This window comes from Lithobates pipiens, unplaced genomic scaffold (genome assembly GCF_037356315.1).
Source record: "Lithobates pipiens isolate NorthernLeopardFrog02 unplaced genomic scaffold, aLitPip1_a1.2 Scaffold_25, whole genome shotgun sequence".
NCBI lineage: Eukaryota > Metazoa > Chordata > Amphibia > Anura > Ranidae > Lithobates > Lithobates pipiens.
Genome location: NW_027507787.1, coordinates 236,959,487 through 236,979,340, shown reverse-complemented (window position 1 = coordinate 236,979,340; position 19,854 = coordinate 236,959,487). Strand labels below are relative to the sequence as shown.

The 19,854-nt window shown below is 46.2% G+C and overlaps 2 long non-coding RNA genes across 2 annotated transcripts in view; one reads left to right on the top strand and one right to left on the bottom strand.

The window, feature by feature from the left end:
• LOC143930979 (uncharacterized) overlaps positions 1–19,785 on the bottom strand; it is a 58,440-nt gene extending 38,655 nt beyond the window's left edge. Inside the window, exons 1-3 of the long non-coding RNA XR_013262863.1 lie at positions 19,642–19,785; positions 15,516–15,566; positions 1,214–1,339 (exon numbers count right to left, since the gene is read on the bottom strand). This is a non-coding gene — a long non-coding RNA (uncharacterized LOC143930979). The remainder of the gene's footprint in view (positions 1–1,213; positions 1,340–15,515; positions 15,567–19,641) is intronic.
• On the top strand, positions 1,812–5,946 carry LOC143930977 (uncharacterized). Its single transcript, XR_013262862.1, has 2 exons — positions 1,812–4,610; positions 5,616–5,946. It is a non-coding gene; the product is annotated as an uncharacterized LOC143930977 (long non-coding RNA).
• Positions 19,786–19,854: the final 69 nt, after the last annotated feature.

The following is a 19,854-nucleotide window of genomic DNA, read 5'->3' as shown; positions in this document are numbered from 1 at the left end:
TCCAATCTGACAGAGCTTGAGCTATTTTGCAAAGAGGAATGGGCAGAAATGTCCCTCTCTAGATGTGCAAAGCTGGTAGAGACATCCCCAAAAAGACTCATGCTGTGTACACATGATCGGATTTTCGGCCAGCAAAAGACCTATGAGAGCTTTTCATCGGAAAATGCGACCGTGTGTACGCTCCATCGGAATTTAGCTGGCCGAATTCCCGCCAGCAAAAATTTGAGAGCAGGTTCTCACTTTTCCCGATTGGAAAAACTTTCTATCGGAAATTCCGATCGTGTGTGTGCAATTTCCGACGTGCAAAAACTCACGCATGCTCAGATTCAGCTACGAGACGGAAGCTATTGGCTACTGGGTATTGAACTTCCTTTTTCTAGTCCCGTCGTACGTGTTGTACGTCACCGCGTTCTTGGCGGTCGGAATTTGGTGTGACCGTGTGTAGGCAAGACAGCTTGAGCGGAATTTCGTCGGGAAAACCATCAGAGCTTTTTCCGACAAGAATTCCGATCGTGTGTACGCGGCATTACAGCTGTAATTGCAGAGAAAGGGGGTTCTACAAAGTATTGACTAAAAATGCCCCCCCACACTTTTCACATCGGGGCATCGGCGGATATCAAGCTGTAGCAGGAATCGGGCAGCGGCACCTATGCCTTCTCCTCCCCCTCTTCCTAGTTGTCCGACAAGATCGCTTGTCCTTTCAGCTAATCGGGTGATGGGTATCAGATCCGCTTCCAGATTGGCCGGGAGAAGCATCAGTGTTGCAACAGCGAATTTTCATTCGCTGTTGCAACACACCTGGGTGGGCTCTGGATGCAATGTTCTGCACCTCGAGCCCACTCTATTTTAAAGCCTATAAGAGCCTCTGGCTTTAATCTGGTGCTACCAAAAACAAGCCCCCCTCGACATAGGAATTCATGCGCCTGGTGTCCTGAAAGGGGCCAGGCGCATGGATAGGGAGGGTGCGGTGGGGGCTGGATAGGGGAGGCGGCGCCTGTGCGCCCACAATGGACAGGCCGCCCCTGACCTGGAATGTGTTTGGAGGTTTCAAACTGAACGTTCAATCAAGCTTTAACATGAATACTCTGAATACCCAGTACTATAGCCACGCATACTACACTATGTACTGTACAGGTTACATTTGATGGAGTGTCATGGCTGCATAATCACATACCCCTGGCCACTGAATGCAGTAACATTAGAAAACACTTACCAATGAGGAAGCCACGCCCCTGATCTACACTGAACTCAGAGGCCACAAGAAGGTTGTCTGGAGTGACGGCAACATCATCCACAAACCCCGAGCCTGAGGGGTGATTAGAGAGAGCGGTCAGGAAACCTAGAAGGGATCAAAATAGAAGATAAACAGTAGGTAAAGGATGCGTCCGCAACCTACCTTAGACATACATGGCAGAGATATTTAACCACTTCAGCTCTGGAAGGTTTACCCCCTCCCCCCTTCATGACCAGGCCATTTTTTTTCTATTCAGCATCACCATTTTGCAGGCCAAAGACCAGAGCACTTTTTGTGATTCGGCACTGCGTCGCTTTAACTGACAATTGCGCGGTTTAAACTAATGGCACTTTACCGGAGTTTTTCGAGCGCTAGGAGGGCGCTTTTAACCCCAGCTAGTGGCCAAATAAAGGGTTAAAAGTGACCACAAAGTGCCGCTGCCAAAAGCACTTTGCAGGCGCTTCCCATTGATTTCAATGGGAAGGGGCGCTTTAGGAGCCGTGTATTGACCGCTCTAAAAGCTCTGCAAAGAAGCAGCTTGCAGGACTTTTTTTTGACGCCCTGCCAGCGCAGCGCCTCAGTGTGAAAGCACTCGGGCTTGCAACGTGGCTCCCAAACAAAATTGAAATCCTTTTTCCTCCACAAATAGAGATTTCCTTTGGTGGTATTTGATCACCTCTGCGGTTTTTATTTTTTGCCCTATAAACAAAAAAATAGTGTAGCGGCGGCTCCTGAAGAGCACGCGCTATGCGTTTTTCAATGCTAAAGTTATGCCTGAACTGCAGTTTGGTTTGGGTACAATTGTCTAAATTTAGACTTCAGCATCAGTCTGACTGGACCGTGAGATGTTCCGCATGACCACAGGGGGCACTGTCTCTTCTGGCAGGCATGGAACTATGGTCTGGTTAGGTGCTTAAAGAGGAAGTAAACCCTGATGAGTTTACTTCCTCTTTTTTTCCCTGCAAAGGTAAAGCATAATGGACTACTATGCATCGCATAGTAGCCCATTATGTGTCACTTACCTGACACAGGAGCCAGCGAAGTCACGCTGTCCCCTGTAGTCCGCCGCATCCATCTTGCTGGTGGCGTCTCGCAGCTCCGCCGCTGTCATTCGGCGAAGCCGCGATGACGTCACTCCCGCGCATGCGCACGGGAGTCGACAAATGCGGCAGCTCCATTTTTGGAACTGCCGCGTTCAGTGCGCCTGCGCGCCGCTGTCTACGGCGCATGCGCCGTAGACAGCGGTGCCCGTTTTCGGGCAAATATCTCCTAAACCATATAGGTTTAGGAGATATTGCTTGGACCTACAGGTAAGCCTTAATCTAGGCTTACCTGTAGGTCAAAGTGGTTTGTAAGGGTTTACAACCACTTTAAGTTACTCTCTCTCGGAGCCCGCCCAGTGGGAGTGGCGCTCTCAATGTGCTTTCTTGGAGAGGGTATTTAAGATGCGGACGTCACGTGGTTCGGGGTTCTGGTCCACAATGATGTACTGACTTCATGGTTCTGGTCCTCCTGACCAGCCCCCTCCGGATTTTGATGTCTCGGGGCTGGCTAGCCCGAGGCAAGGAAGCTAAAGAAGGATTCTGAGGTGGTTGGGTGCCATCCCCGGTTTGGAAGAGACCCAGTGACTTCATAGCATTCCAGGGGAGGACTCTTCAGAAGAACACCACGTACGGGTTGGTTTCTTAGTAAGAGCCTGGAAGGGCTGAGGTACTCGAGAGAATCCGGTCTTGTAGATATCGCCAAGCTGGCTGAAAGATCCAGGTATCCCACAAGTGTTTTCAAGCTTAAATTTATCTGCGTGTTCTGCAACAACGTCTGTGGCAGACTTGTTCCTGAGTAAGCACCTTGTTGGCTGCTAGGCCTTGTGAGAGAGGGACTGTCCAACTAGAGTGAACATCCAGTTGCGAATGGCTATTCTCTGGATGCAGTCAAAGTACGCAAGTTCTTCAACATTTTGACTTTGACACTAATGCCACGTACACACAATCGGATTGTCCGGCGTACTTTTCCAGCGTGAAGTCCGGCGGACTAAGAAAGTATTTTTGCACTCCAATCTTCCCGTCGGACTTGGGTTTCAGCGGACAATACGTTTGTCAGTATGCTAGGACGGTGGACTAAGAATGACGCATGCTCAGAAGCAAGTACGAAAAAGGAAGCTATTGGCTACTGGCTATTGAACTTCCTTTTTCTAGTCCCGTTGTATGTGCTGTACGTCATCGCGCTAGCAAACGCCGGACTTTCTGTGTGTCCGTGTGTGGCCAAGTCCGTTCGGTAGAAATCCGCCGGATTGTTTGCCGGACTAAGCACGCCGGACAATTCGCTCGTGTGTTATGTTAAAAAAATGTAAAAAGACCAAATTTTAAAAAAAAATGTCTCCTTCATTGATGTACGCTGATGAGGCAGCACTGATGGGCACCGATAGGTGGCAGTGATGGGCACTGATTGGTTACACTGATAGGCAGCACTGCTAGGTGACACTGATTGGCACCACTGGTGGGCATTGATAGGTGGCACTTGTGGGCATTGATCAGGGCACTAATGGGCACTGACAGGTGGCAACAGCAGGTGGCACTGACAGGAGGTACTGTTGGCACATAGGAGGCAGATGTGCCTCCTTCCTCTTCGGGACTGATGTCCCTGAAACATAAGCCGGTGATCGGCTTTTTTTTTCTCTTCTCGCGCTGTCAGCGTTAGGAGAAAAAAAAATGATTACTGAGCTTTTGTTTACATCATGTGATCAGCTGTCATTGGCAGACAGCTGATCGCATGGTAAGGGGCTGGGACCGGCCCCTTACTCAGATCCCTGCAGGGAGGGCGCTGGGAGCGTGCAAAGGGGAGGACGTCCTATGACGGCCTCCCGGAAATTAACGTCCGCGCTATAGCCGTCATTCGGCTATGGCCCGGACCTCAAGGGGTTACGGAGCCTTTTTATGTAAATTTATTTATTTTTTGGTGGACCTGCACTTTTAAAAGCAAAGGGTCCGGGTGCTATATAAATGCAAAGACAGCGATCAGGGCATTGGAATCCTAAATCTTCTCTTCAGCTAGACAGCTGGAGGAGTCCAATCACCACTGGAGTGCTTTCTTCCAAGTCTTTAATGTTAGAGGACTTCAACTCGGCCCTATTTGCAGAGTAAGTTCCCCTTTTTTTATGCCTGCGGAAGTTGGTAACTGGACTCTTGCAATGCCCTGATCTCTGTCTTTGCATTTATATAGCACCCGGACCCTATGCTTTAAAGTGCCAAATTTGTGGATTTAGTTATATGCGGCTGTCCTGTAGAAAACAAGGGTATACTATGTGTGTTTTTTGGACCTTCCTTGCTGATACCATGGGGAATGCACCTGCTACTCGTTTTAATTATGTATTGAAAAAGTAAGTTATTATATTCTGTATACTCATGGAGAATATCTGTGTGTATTTAATGTAATTTCTAAGACCCCTTTCAGTCCTGCAAGCAGCTTCTTTGCAGCGCTTTTAGAGTGCTCAATATACTGCTCCTAAAGCGCCCCTTCCCATTGAAATCAATGGGAAGCGCCTGCAAAACACCTGCAAAGTGCTTTTGGCAGCGGCACTTTGTGGGCACTTTTAACCCTTTATTTGGCCACTAGCTGGGGTTACGCCCTGCTAGCGCTAGAAAAACGCTGGTAAAGTGCCATTAATTTAAGCGGCACTTTACGAGCGTTTTTCGGGCGCTGGCAGTGTGAAAGGGCTCTTCAAGCACTCGGGCTTTCACATTGGGATTGCAGATGAGGCTTCTTTCAAGCGCTTTACAACCGCTTTTTTTTAATGCTAAAGCGCCTCAAAAATGCCTGGAAAAACACCCCAGTGTGAAAGGGGTCATAACGTTGTATTTCTGATCTTCTGTAGATACAATATCCCTGATGAAGATTTTAACAATCATTACCCATTGAAACGCGTTGGTTCAAAGTATCACTTTATTCTCTTTATCAATATATGTTTTAACATTTGTATGTCTTATGGTCAAAATTTCTATGGAACTTTTTCTATTGGTATAATAAATAATCTTTTTCAAAAAAACTTTTTTCATTGCCTAAAAAAATCCCACAATAGAGATAGAGAGGTCTTTCACATTTGTTTAAGTTACAAGGGATGATGGCAATTGCATGTCCAATTACATGAGTCATTTTGCTTTTTCATAAAAAAAATAAAAAATAAAAATGAAAAAACCTATTTGGCCATGATGTATTCTGCTGTTTTTGATTAAAAAAAAAATCCCAATAAGTATATTGATTGATTTTTTGTGAAAGTTATAGAGTCTACAAACCATGGGATATTGTCAGGGCTGGCTTAGCCCTTCCTTCTCTGGGCTGGCTGCTCAGCTGTCAGCTAATTACAAGCTCTCATCTCTCTCCACAGTTACCAGCTGTTCCTGATGATGCTCTTCTCACATGCCTACTTAAAGCTGTCCAGCTCACTTCATCTCTGCCTTCGCCTTGGTCACATCACAAGAAACCATCTCCTGCGTTTTAAAGACTGGCTTGTTGACATCCCTTCTGGCTCCTTATCCTGCTTGCTGGTGCTCTACTTGGATCCCTGACTTCTGGCCTGGCTGATTACCCGATCTGGTTATTGAACTCTGGCCTGGTTGACTACTCGATCCGGTTACTGGACTCTGGCTATGCTTTGACTATGCTTTTTCTATTTACCTTTTTATTTTTATTTAATAAACAAGTGTGATTTAATTGTACTTCTGTCTCGGTCTGATTCATGGTTTCTGACAGATATATACTGGAACTTTTTTATTTTTTTTCTCATACTAGTAATGCCAGTGATCAGCGGCTTATAAATGGGTCCTGTTATAGTGCAGCGGGAAATCTGACACTAAGACCCCTTTCACACTGGGGCGCTTTTTCAGGTGCTTTAGCGTTAAAAAAGCGCCTGTAAAGCGATTGAAAGAAGCCTCATCTGCAATCCCAATGTGAAAGCCCCGAGTGCTTTAAGAGCCCTTTCACAATGTCAGCACCCGAAAAAAACACTCGTAAAGCGCCGCTTAAACTAGCATCGCTTTACCAGCGTTTTTCGAGCGCTATTGGGGTGCTTTTAATCCCTGCTAGTGGCCAAATAAAGGGTTAAAAGCGCCCACAAAACGCTGCTGCCAAAAGCGCTTTTCAGGCGTTTTGCGGGCGCTTCCCATTGATTTCAATAGGAAGGGGCGCTTTAGGAGCGTTGTATTCACCGCTCCAAAAGCGCTGCAAAGAAGCTGCTTGCAGGACTTTTTTTGACGCCCTGACAGGGCAGCGCCTCAGTGTGAAAGCACTCGGGCTTTTACATTGGGATTGCAGTTGCGGCTTCTTTCAGGCGCTTTACAGGTGCTTTTTTTTAAAGCTAAAGTGCCTCAAAAACACCCTAGTGTGAAAGGGATCTCAGTGTGAAAGCACTCGGGCTTTTGCATTGGGATTGCAGTTGCGGCTTCTTTCAATCGCTTTACAGTCGCTTTTTTTACCGCTAAAGCGCCTGAAAAACGCCTGAAAAATGCCCCAGTGTGAAAGGGGTCTAACTGATGCTGGGGGGGATGGGGGGGGGGGGGGGGGGGGACTGACTAACTGCCACTGACATCACCAGTGACACTAATATAGTGATCAGTGATAATTCTGTACACTGTCAATGTACTTATGACACTGGCTGAGAAAGGACTAACATCTAGGGGCAATCAAAGGGTTAAATATTTACCAAGCGGGAAGGAGGGGCCAGGAGAGCCTAAGAGGGACCCGAAAAGAAGAGGATTGGGGCCACTCTGTGCAAAACCTTTGGACGGGGCAGGTAAGTATGACATGTTTTTTTTTTTTTTTTTTTAAACCAGAGATTTTATTTTTTTTGTTTACAAATTTTTTTTTATTAGGTACAAAAGATGGTACAAAATCTATAGTATAGGTAGAATTCCAATCACAGAAAGTCAGAAATACAAATGACCATATAACATTCATATATAGTAAAAGTTACTTTCATTCAAAATCAGAGACTTCAATATCACTTTAACATAAAAGTAACAATGTATTTCTGCAAGTGCTGTTTTTGGTTCAAATAAAAAAAAAAAAAAAAAAACCCTGCAAGCATGTATTTAGTTTTTATTCTTTATCATGTTTACATTATTACTATCCACTTGACCTCTGGAAGATTTACACCCCCCCATAATCAGGCCATTTTAGTAATACAGAACTGCATTACTTTACAGCGTTGCACGACTGCGCAATTGTCAGTTAATCAAATAAAGTATTTATTATTTTTAACAGAAAGCGTTTTTTTTTTTTGTATTTGCTCAGAGACAATACAACGAAAGAGAAAAATATGACAATAGTTACAAATGGCATAGTGGAATATCATGTGGACCCTATCACTTATACACAAATAAAATTTATTTGCCACAAATAGAGCTTTCTTTTGGTGGTGTTTGGTCACCTCTGCAGTTTTAACATTTTTTTTTTTTGCGCTATAAACAAAAAAAAGAGCGACAATTTTGAAAAAAATAATATATATATATATATTTTTCACTTTCTGCTATAAAACGTATCCAATAGAAAATATAAAAGATTTTAAATATGTATTCTGCTACATGTTTTTGGTAAAAAAAAATAAAAAAAAAACAACAAGCGTATACTGACTAGTTTGCACAAAATTTATTGCCTCTCCAAACCGATGCACCGAACAGAGAAATTTTTGGTGCCGAAACCGAAAATTCAGGATGCACTTGGCCGAGAACGAAAACGGACAGTTAAAAAAAAAAAAAAAGAATAATAATAATAATAAATATATATATATATATATATATATATATATATATATATATATATATAGATATATATATATATAGTTAGTCAGGTTGAAAAAAAGACACAAGTCCATCCAGTTCAACCACAAAAAAAAAAAAATATATATATATATATATAAAAAAATATCATACCAGCCCATATACCCAATTCTATAACCACAGTTGATCCAGAGGAAGGCAAAAAACCCCAGCAGAGCATGAACCAATTTGCTAAAGCAGGGGAAAAAATTCCTTCCTGATCCTCCGAGAGGCAATCGGATTTTCCCCGGATCAACTTTATCTATAAATGTCAGTACCCAGTTATATTATGTACACAGGAAATAATCCAGGCCCTTCTTAAAGCGGTTCTTGACCCTAAAGGGGAAGTTCCGCTAATCTGATCCCTCCCCCCCTCCGGTGCCACAATCGGCACCTTTCAGGGGGAGGGGGGTGCAGTTACCTGGATAATCTAGGTATCTGCACTCACTTCCGGGCAGACCGCCGCAGACCCCCCCCCCCCCCCCCCGTTGTGTTCTGGGAAACACACAGTTCCCAGAGACACAGCGGGGACCATAAGAGTTGCGCAGCGCGACTCACGCATGTGCAGTAGGGAACCGGGCAGTGATGCTGTAATGCTTCACTTCCCGATTCCCTGACAGAGGATGGCGACGGGGGCAGCAGAGAGACGAGCGATCACTCGTCATCTGCCGCCGACATCGCTGGACCCTGGGACAGGTAAGTGTGATTTTATTAAAAGTCAGCAGCTGCAATATTAGTAGCTGCTGGCTTTTAATTTTTTTTTTTTTAGGTGCAGAACCGCTTTAAAGCAATCCACTGAGCTGGCCAGAACCACCTCTGCAGGGAGTCTATTCCACATTTTCACAGCTCTTACTGTGAAGAAACCTTTCTGTATTTGGAGATGAAATCTCTTTTCCTCTAGACGTAAAGAGTGCCCCCTTGTCCTCAGTGTTGACTGTAAAGTGAATAACTCGACACCAAGTTCCCTATATGGACCCCTTATATATTTGTACATGTTGATCATATCCCCCCTTAATCTCCTCTTATGAAGAGTGAATAAATTCAGTTCCTCTAATCTTTCCTCATAGCTGAGATTCTCAATGCCTCTTATCAGTTTGGTTGCCCTTCTCTGCACTTTCTCCAGTTCCCCGATATCCTTTTTGAGAACTGGTGCCAAAAACTGAACTGCATATTCCAGATGAGGTCTTACTAATGATTTGAACAGGGGCAAAATGATATCTCTCTCTCTGGAGTCCATACCTCTCCTAATACAAGAAAGGACTTTGCTCGCTTTGGAAAAAGCAGCTTGGCATGGCATGCTATTATTGAGCTTATGATCTACCAAACCCCCCCCCCCCCAGATCCTTCTCCACTATGGATCCCCCCAGTTGTACTCCCCCTAGTATGTACGATGCATATTCTAAGCCCCCAAGTGCATAACTTTACATTTATCAACATTAAACTTCATCTGCCACATAGTCGCCCAATTAGACAGAGCATTGAGGTCGGCTTGTAAATTGGAGACATCCTGTAAGGAGGTTATTCCACTGCATAGCTCGGTGTCATCTGCAAACACGGAAATGTTACTCTTGATCCCAGACCAAATATAGTTTATAAAGATATTAAAAAGTAAGGGTCCCAGCACTGAACCTTGGGGTACACCACTCATAACCTTACACCATTCAGAGTAAGAATCATTAATCGCTACTCTCTGAATTCTGTCTTTTAGCCAGTTTTCTATCCATTTACAAACAGATATTTCCAAACCTGTAGACTTTACCTTACACATGAGCCGTGTGTGCGGAACTGTATCCAACGCTTTTGCAAACTCCAAATATATCACGTCCACCGCCACCCCTCTGTCCAAGTATACCACGTCCACCGCCACCCCTCTGTCCAAGTATACCACGTCCACCGCCACCCCTCTGTCCAAGTATATCACGTCCACCGCCACCCCTCTGTCCAAGTATATCACGTCCACCGCCACCCCTCTGTCCAAGTATATCACGTCCACCGCCACCCCTCTGTCCAAGTATACCACGTCCACCGCCACCCCTCTGTCCAAGTATATCACGTCCACCGCCACCCCTCTGTCCAAGTATACCACGTCCACCGCCACCCCTCTGTCCAAGTATATCACGTCCACCGCCACCCCTCTGTCCAAGTATATCACGTCCACCGCCACCCCTCTGTCCAAGTATACCACGTCCACCGCCACCCCTCTGTCCAAGTAGATCACGTCCACCGCCACCCCTCTGTCCAAGTATATCACGTCCACTGCCACCCCTCTGTCCAAGTATACCACGTCCACCGCCACCCCTCTGTCCAAGTATACCACGTCCACCACCACCCCTCTTTCCAACGTTTTACTTACCACCTCATAAAAAGAAATCAGGTTTGTCTGACAACTTCTGTCTTTCATGAATCCATGCTGTCTGTTGCTCAAAATATTTTTTTCCTGCAAGAACTCGTCTATGTGGTCTTTTATTAATCCCTCCAGTATCTTCCCAACTATAGAAGTTAAACTAATGGGTCTATAATTACTTGGTAAAGACTTTGTTCCCTTTTTAAATATAGGCACCACATTGGCCCTGCGCCAATCCAGTGGTACTATTCCTCTCATTAATGAGTCCCTAAAAATGAGATAGCCCTTGTACACACGGTTGGAGAATCCATCGGAATGTGTCCTATCGGACCGTGTCGTCGGATAATCCGGCTGTGTGTGGTATGCATCGGACTGATTCCGTCGGAATATTCGTTGGACCCAATTTTCCAACATGTTGGAAATATTTCCCGACCAACTGGGCCGATCGGACATACTCCGATCATGTGTAGAGAATTTTGATCGGACCAAGTGCCACGCATGCTCAGATCAAATTCCTACATCAAAGCTATTGGCTACTAGCCTGAATGTAGTCCCATCGTAACGAAATTACGTCATCACGTTTTGAAAGAACGGATTTTTCGCCAACTTTGTCCGACCGTGTGTATGCAACAGTTTTGGACAAGATCCGGACGGACAAAATCCGACGGGCAAAATCTGACGGATTTGGTTGTGGAAATCTCTGACCGTGTGCACAGGGGCTTACAATGGCTTTCAAATGACAGAGCTCAATTCCTTTAGGATCCGTGGGTGGATGCCATCAGGTCCAGGTGCTTTATCCACCTTCATTCTGTCCAAATATTTATGGACCATATCACTTTTGAGCCATTGTGGATTTGGGGCTGCGTCACTACCACCCCCATTATAGACATGAGCTCCCCCATGCTCTTTTGTATACACAGAGCTGAAGAAAGTATTTAATAAGTTAGCCTTCTCTTTGCCTCCAGTCACCCACTCCAGATTATTTTGCAAAGGGCCTACATGCTCAGACTTGACCTTTTTACTTTTAATATATTTGAAGAATTTTTGGGGGTTTGTCCTACTGTCTTTTGCAATCTGTCTTTATTTATTAATCAAAAGAGAATAAAATTAGAATCTTAAAAAGACTAGTGACTTGTAAATGACACATAAGCAACACAGTGACATTGGTTGCCAAATCCCTGGCCAGAAAGAGCAAAATAAAACATCACAATAAGAATGTCTCATTAATTTGCTCTTTCTGGCCAAGGTTCCCTCCCCCCCCCCCCCCCCGCAAAAGGTGCCAAATGTGTGAGGGAGGGGGGAGTGGGTACCTGGCTTTGACAGGTACGAGCTCCCACTTCCGGGCTCAGTTTGCTTCCTTCCCCCGCAGCCTTCTGGGACACATCACAGACCCTAAAAGACTGCGGCCCGTTCAAAAAGTGCAGCTTCACTGACAGTTTCCCTTAGTCAAGATGGTGGCGCCAGCATCCGATAGCTGATTAAAGAATGGGCTCGGGTGAGGACATCGCTGGACAGTGGCATACCAACTGGGGGGGGGGGGGGAGGGGCGGTGCAGGGAGGGTGGCCTGCCCCAGGTGCCACACACTGGTGGGGGGGGGTGGGGGTCAGTCTAGCGCCGCTTAGGGGTTCTCAACCTGGCGCCGCTTATTCAGCGGTTCTGCTTCCCTTTTCAAGCATTGAGAGCTTGGACCTCTATAGCAGCGGTCTCTGCAAAGATGGCGGCAGCCCGCGGAGGGGAAGTGATGCATATGGCAGCAGGGCAGTGCCCGCTGGAACGCATTTCCGGACCCATTTCCTGGACCCTGTGGTTGGCGTGCGTTCCACATCGCAGAACCACGCTTTTCTTCGTGCTTTGCAACCCAGCGAACACCCCGGAAATATTTACATCCTGATTCCACCATCACCAAGCGCTTCATACCACGCATTCTTGTCCTGCAAACAAGCACCCCCTGTGGTAAGCTTGCGCAAATCGATATTTCACTTAGATTATTGCCAGATGGGGGGGTGGGGGGGTGTGCAGGGGGTTCAGGATCAGGGCTGGACTTACCATAGGGCTTGACTGGGCTTAAGCCCATGGGCCCCACCCAATAGGGGGCCCCACCGAGGTACATAGCCGAGTGTACTGCTTGGCTCGGCTCGGCTCTGCTCACAGTCACGCCCAGTCCTGCCCTATGATGTACATAACATAGGGACTGGGAGTGACTGTGAGCCGAGCCGAATACACTCGGCTCCGCTCGGGACTGCAAGAGGACCTGAGAGCCGCCGAGAGGACCCAAGAACCGTCAAGAGGACCCGAGAGTCGCTGAGATACTAGGGCTCTGTATCTCGGCGATGCCATTTTTAAACTTCAAGACTGCAATGACAAGACTGCAAATGACACTGGGGTAAGGCTGCAAATGACAAGGCTACACTGACAAGGCTGCAATGATACTGGATAAGGCTGCAGATGGATGGGCAAGGCTGCAGATGGGCACTGATAAGGCTGCATTGATGCGCATTTAAATGTAAGTTTTTTCCTTAAACTTCCCCCCTAAAAGTTTTTTTCCTTAAAATTCCTCCTAAACTTGGGGTGCGTGTTATACGCCGGCACGTGTTATACTCTGATAAATACGGTAACGTGTAGAAGGTAGGGCCCGAAAGTGACTCAAGCCCAGGGGCCCCCACCACCCTAAGTCCTGCCCTGTTCACGATATAAGATCCGCCCCGGGTGGCAAATGTTCTAAGTAAACCCCTGGTGCTGGATCCCTAGACAGGTAAGTGTTCTAATATTAAATTGTCCTAATATTTTTTTTGGGGGGGGGGGGGGCTCTTCTTTGATAAATAGCCAGGGACCTTCACCAGTGACTGATAACGGACATTAAACAAAAAAATCTGCAAATCACACAGAACCCGTTAATAATTCACCAATCCTCAAACAATGAAGCACTGAGAACTCAAATTCGGAAATCAATAGCTGAGTGGTGGAAAACGTTTGCTGGTTACCCCATTGCTCTTTCCATTGATACAGACACCACAAAGCACAGCTTAAGCTTTTCTTATTTAACCACTTGCTGTCCTCGGGCAGTCTTTACATTTTTTACTCACATGTTATTTTATCATGTTTTTTTTTGCTTAGAACAAACCCCGAACTTCAGATATTTTCTGAAAAATATGTGCAGATTAGACATGTGCACTGACAAAAAAAATTAGTTCATTTTCGTTTTTGTTTCATTAGTTTGTTAGATTTTTTCGGAAATTTTCACATTTCAATTTTTCGGGTTTTCCGATTTTCCAAATTTTCGGATTTCCAAATATCTGAATTTTGAATTTTCAGATTTCCGAATTTCCAAATTTTCTGAATTTTTCACATTTCGGATTTCCGAATTTTCAGTTTTACACATTTACGAATTTTCGATTTTCTGAATATTCAAATTTCGGATTTCCGAATTTCCAAATTTTCGGATTTCCGAATTTCCAAATTTTCGAATTTGCGAAAATTTCGGATTTGAAAATCTGAAAAAAAAGAAAGAAAATCAGTTTAATTAATAACTAACTATTAAATTAACAAATACGAATTTATCCGAACGTACGAATTATCTGAAATAACAAATGGCGCATCTAAACAAATGGAACGGAACAAATTAATAATAAATAATTAATAATAATAAAAAGGTTTTATTATTATTATTATTATTAGATCGTTACGTTCCATTTGTTTAGATGCGGCATTCGTTATTTCAGATAATTCGTAAACTTGGGATAAATTTGTACTCGTTACATTCACTAACAGACCAATTTGAAAGGGAATTCCAATACCTATAATTTAATAGTTAGTTATTATTTAGAATTAAACAGATTTTCTTTCTTTTTTTCAGATTTTCGAATTTCCGAAAAAATTCAGAATTCCGAATATCCGAAATTTGAAAATCTGAAATTCAGAAATTAGAAAATTCAGAAATCAAAAATTCGGAAATTCAGAAATTCGAAATCCGAAATTTCGAAATCCGAAATTCAAAAATCCCAAATTCGGAAATCCAAAAATTCGAAATTCGAAATCTGAAAATTAGAAATTCGGAAATCCGAAAATTCGTAATTTCGCTAATTTTTAAATTCCTCAATTTCGGAAATCGAAAAATTCGGAAAATCGGAATTAACGAATTTGTCAAAATTTGTTAAAAAACTAATTTGGGACGAAACGAATTGCACATGTCTAGTGCAGGTGATGATGATGCGTCGAATAAGTAGATACCAAACATGTTCAGACTCAAAACGCACACAAGAAAGGGCAACAGACTACAGCACCTAACTTTTTATCAGTAATGTTTTTAACTATACCAACCCAGGCCAATATTGATATTTCTCTCCTATATGTAAAAATCTGTATTTTTTTTTTTTGCTAGAAAATTACTGTATTCATTGGCGTATTTCACCCTGAAAATCGGGTGCAAATAGCGTGTGCGTGTTATACGCCAATACGTGCATTTTATATACAACTATATAGTTTAGACCAAAATGAGGGACAAATGAGGAGGAAAGAGGGACAGCGGGACATTGCTCCAAATCCGGGACAGTCCCGCGATATCAGAGACAGTTGGGAGCTATGGAGATGGCCGGGGACCATCCCGGCCATCTCTATGATCCTGAGAGGCCAGAGGCCAGCTCTAGGATCCTGAGACTAAAACGGGTGACAGGCACAGGCACGTGCCGTAGTACCGGTCAGCTTTGTACATCCAAAAGTATATTGTATTTTCAGATGCGTTCCGCTGCATTTTTTTTCCAGATTCCGCTGCATCTGGTACCGCTGCATTTTTTTTTTCGCCGTTTCCAAGGAATGGGCTGCTGTCTCCAATAGATGAAATCCTGTATCGTCAGCCCCCTCCGGTGGCCAAAACGTGGTATAGTTTCCTGAAACACCTCTGTGAGAAAGCATTCTGCATTTCAGCCACTAGATGGCGCCGGTGAGATAGGAGTTCATCTCTCTATTTGAAAACATTCTGTGGAATTTTGTTCAGTTTTTTTTTTTTTTTTGCACAATTTCTGACCTTTTCGTACAACGAATGTTCTATAGACAGACCCCGGATTAATCGTCTTCTACAGAAGATGCATGAATGAAACCTTTCATCATTAAATCAAAATGAGGAAGACTTACAGATACCGGCTCTGCTACAGGAACCAGTTCATCCCGGCTGTCCCATCATGTCTGTTGTGAATAAAGAGATAATTGTAAGTGTATGGCTACGGAACGAACGTCTGGATCTGAGCCAATCACAGACCGCCTAGACCAGCGATGGCGAACCTCGGCACCCCAGGTGTTTTGGAACTACGTTTCCCATGATGCTCAGCTACCCTGCAGAGGGCATGAGCATCATGGGAAATGTAGTTCCAAAACAACAGGGGTGCCGAGGTTCCCCATCACTGGCCTAGAACAATGTTGTGATGTCAGCAGCCCCATTAGACTCAGATCTATCCATCAAGTGACACTCTATGGCACTGGTTCTAAACCACCAAGCAAGTGGTCCACCAGGGCCTCCCCTTTCCCGGGCCCCCTCTCCAGGGCCTCCCCTTTCCTGGACCTCCCCTTTCCTGGGCCCCCTCTTTCCAGGGCCTCCCCTTACCCGGGCCTCCCCTTTCCAGGGCCTCCCCTTTCCCGGGCCCCCTCTTTCCCGGACCTCCCCTTTCCCGGGCCCCCTCTTTCCAGGGCCTCCCCTTACCCGGGCCTCCCCTTTCTAGGGCCTCCCCTTTCCAGGGCCTCCCCTTTCCCGGGCCCCCTCTTTCCCGGACCTCCCCTTTCCAGGGCCTCCCCTTTCCCAGGCCTCCCCTTTCCCGGGCCTCCCCTTACCCGGGCCTCCCCTTTCCCGGGCCTCCCCTTACCCGGGCCTCCCCTTTCCCGGGCCTCCCCTTACCCGGGCCTCCCCTTTCCCGGGCCTCCCCTTACCCGGGCCTCCCCTTTCCAGGGCCTCCCCTTACCCGGGCCTCCCCTTTCCTGGGTCTCCCCTTTCCTGGGCTTCCCCTTTCCCGGGCCCCCCCTTTCCTGGGCCTCCCCTTTCCGGGACCTCTTCTTTCCAGGGCCTCCCCTTTCCTGGGCCTCCCCTTTCCGGGACCTCTTCTTTCCAGGGCCTCCCCTTTCCTGGACCTCTTCTTTCCAGGGCCTCCCCTTTCCTGGGCCTCCCCTTTCCTGGGCCTCCAGCCAGCTGCAGATACCCCCAACAACATATCTCCCAACCGTCCCTGATATCAAGGGACTGTCCCTGATTTTGAGCAATGTCCCTCTGTCCTCCTCATTTGTCCCTCATTTTGGTCTGATCTATATCGTGATTGGTGCGCATTTTCCCGTTCCCTTCATTTCCTGTCCCAGAAGCCAAAACAGGAAGTGAGAGGAGATCCCTCCAAAGTGACGGGAATCCCCGATTGTCCCAACTGGTGTCCCCAGCCCCAAAGATTTCTCTTTGTTTCCTGTCCCCATAGCCTAAACAGGAAGTGAGTAACCCCCCCCCCCCCCCCCAGTCGTCCCCATTGGAAGATTTCTCTTCACTTCCTGCCCCATAGCCAACACAGGAAATGTGGAAATCCCTCCAAAGTGGGGGGGGGGGGTAATTCCTGCTTCTCCCCGGATCTGGTGTCCCCATTGGAAGATTTTCCCTTCGCTTCCTGTCCTGTAACTGAAACGGGAAGTGAAAATAAATCCCACCAAGTGAGCGGAAATCTCCGGTTGTCACAAGAACTGGTGTCCCCATTTTAAGATTTCCCTTTTCGCTTCCTGTTTTATAGCAACAACAGGAAGTGAGAGGAAATCCCTCCAAAAAAAAAGTGAGGAAATCTGCGGTTGTCACCAAAGGCGGTGTCCCCATAGGAAGATTGCCCCTCACTTCCTGTTCCATAGCCAAAACAAGAAGTGAGTAGTTGTGCGTGTGTGTGTGTGTGTGTGGGGGGGGGGGGGTCACGCATGTTATATTATCACCTCTAGCCCCCAACCATGACCCCGCACACACTGGCCGGCTCCTGGCTGAGAAGGGATGTTTTAGGGCTCCCTGAAACTAGCAGTTGGGGGGAGGGGCAGTAAAACCTGGTGGTTGGTGCACATTTTTACCACCCCCTAGCTGCTCCCCTTTTAGTTGTAGTGGTCGGGAAGGGCCCCCCCCCCCCCCCACAAAAAATTATTAAAGTGTCACTAAAGACAAAACTTTTTTTTTTGGATTAGGGAGGGTTATACCTCCTGTCAGATTTTTGTTGCCACCTGTGTCCCCACAGGGGAGATTTCCCTTCAATTCCTGTCCCTTAACTAAAACAGGAAGTGAGAAGAAATTCCTGCAAAGTGAGGGAATCCCTGGTTGAGAACGAGTGTCCTCATTGGAAAATTTCCCTTCATTTCCTGCCCCGTAGCCATAACAGGAAGCGAGAAAATCCACGAAAGAGAGGAATTCCCAGGCTGTCACCAAAATCAGTGTCCCCGATCAAAGATGTTTCCTCACTTCCTGTCCAATAGCCAAAACACGAAGTGATAAAACAACCCAAACAAGAGGAAATCCCCCGATTGTCATAAAAAACAGTGCCCCCCCCCCCCCCCCCCCCGGAGATTTTTCCTTCAATCCCCATGCCGTAGCCCCAGCAGGAAGTGAGAAAATCGCCCCCCAAGTCAAAGGAAATCCCTCCAAATTGAAAGAATCCCCGGTTGTCGTCAGAACCGGTGACCTTAGTCAAAGATATTTCTTCACTTCCTGTTCCATAGCCAGAGCAGGAAGTGAGAAACCCACCCCCCAAAACGTCAGGAAATCGCTGGTTGTCACCAAAACCAGAAGATGTTACTGTTTTACAACAAGAGGAAGTGAGAAAATCCCTCCAAAGTGAGGGAATCCCTGGTTGTCACTGGACCCGGTGTCCCCATTGAAAGATTTTCCCTTCACTTCCTGTCCCACAGCCAAAACGGGAAGTGAGAGGAAATCCCTCCAAAGTAAGGAAATCCCCGGTTGTCACTGGACCCGGTGTCCCCATTGAAAGATTTTCCCTTCACTTCCTGTCCCACAGCCAAAACGGGAAGTGAGAGTAAATCCCTCTAAAGTAAGGAAATCCCTGTGTGACACCACAACTTCCTGTCCCACAGCAATAACAGGAAGTGAGAAAGTTTCTCCAAAGTAAGAGGCAGTCTCCAGTTGTCACCAGAACTGGTGTCCCCATAGGAAGCTTTTCCCTTAATTTCCTGTCCCGCAGCCACAGCAGAAAGCAAACAAATCTCAAGTGAGAGAAAATGCATGGTTGTCTCCAGAACTGGTGTCCTGGTGTTTTATTTTTTTTACATTTCCTGTCCCATAGCCAAAGCAGGAAGTGAGAGAAAATCCCCCCAAAGTGAGGAAATCCATGGGTGTCACCAGAACTTCCTGTCCCAGAGCAACAACAGGAAGTGAGAAAGTCTCTCCAAAGTAAGAGGCAGTCCCCAGTTGTCACCGGAACTAGTGTCCCCATAGGAAGATTTTCCCTTCACTTCCTGTGCCATGGCCAAAAATGGGAAGTGAGGAAATCCCAGAGTGTTCCTTATCAAAGCTCTCCCTTCATTTCCTGTCCCACAGTCACAGCAGGAAGTTAGAACATCTCCCCAAGTGAGAGGAAATTCCCAGCTGTCATCCAAAACAGGAAGTGAGAGGAAATGTGGCCAAAGTGAGGAAATCCTGGAGTGTTGTGTCCCAATTGGAAGCTTTTCCTTCACATCCCGCATTACATTGCCACAGCATGAAGTGAGAAAATTCCCGGTTATCATCAGAAAGTGTGTCCCCAGTAAAAGATTTCTCTTAATTTCCTGCCCCGGAGCCTAAACAGGAAGTGAGGAAACCCTCAATTTGTCACCAGAAACCAGTGTCCCCATTGGGAGATTTCATTTCACTTCCTGCCTCAAAGCCAAAACAGGAAATGATAGGAAATCCCTCCAAAGTGGGGGGAATTCCTGGTTCTCACCAGATCTGGTGTCCCCATTGGAAGATTTTCCCTTCACTTCCTGTAACTGCAACAGGAAGTGAAAAAAATCCCACCAAGTGAGCGTAAATCTCAGGTTGTCATTAGAACTGGTGTCCCCATTCTAAGATTTCCCTTTTCTTCCTGTTTTATAGCAACAACAGGAAGTGAGAGGAAATCCCTCCAAAAAAAGCAAGGAAATCTGCGTCTCCAAAGACGGTGTCCCCATATGAAGATTTCCCCTCACTTCCTATACCATAGGCAAAACAGGACGTGAGGGAACCCCTGGTAGTTGTGTGTGTGAAGGGGGGGGGTCACACATGTTATATTATCACCTCCAGCCCCCGGCCGTGACCCCGCACACACCGGCCGGCTCCTCGTCTGGCTGTGAAAACGCTCTGAGGGGACACGGACACGCCCCCTCACACCTCCCGGTCACGTGGGGTTGTTAGCGCGTACACAGCAGGTCCTTCGTCAGATCAGGCCCTTCGTCAGATCAGGCGACCCGTCGCAATGTGTAACGGAAGTGACGTTCCGTCGCAGCCATC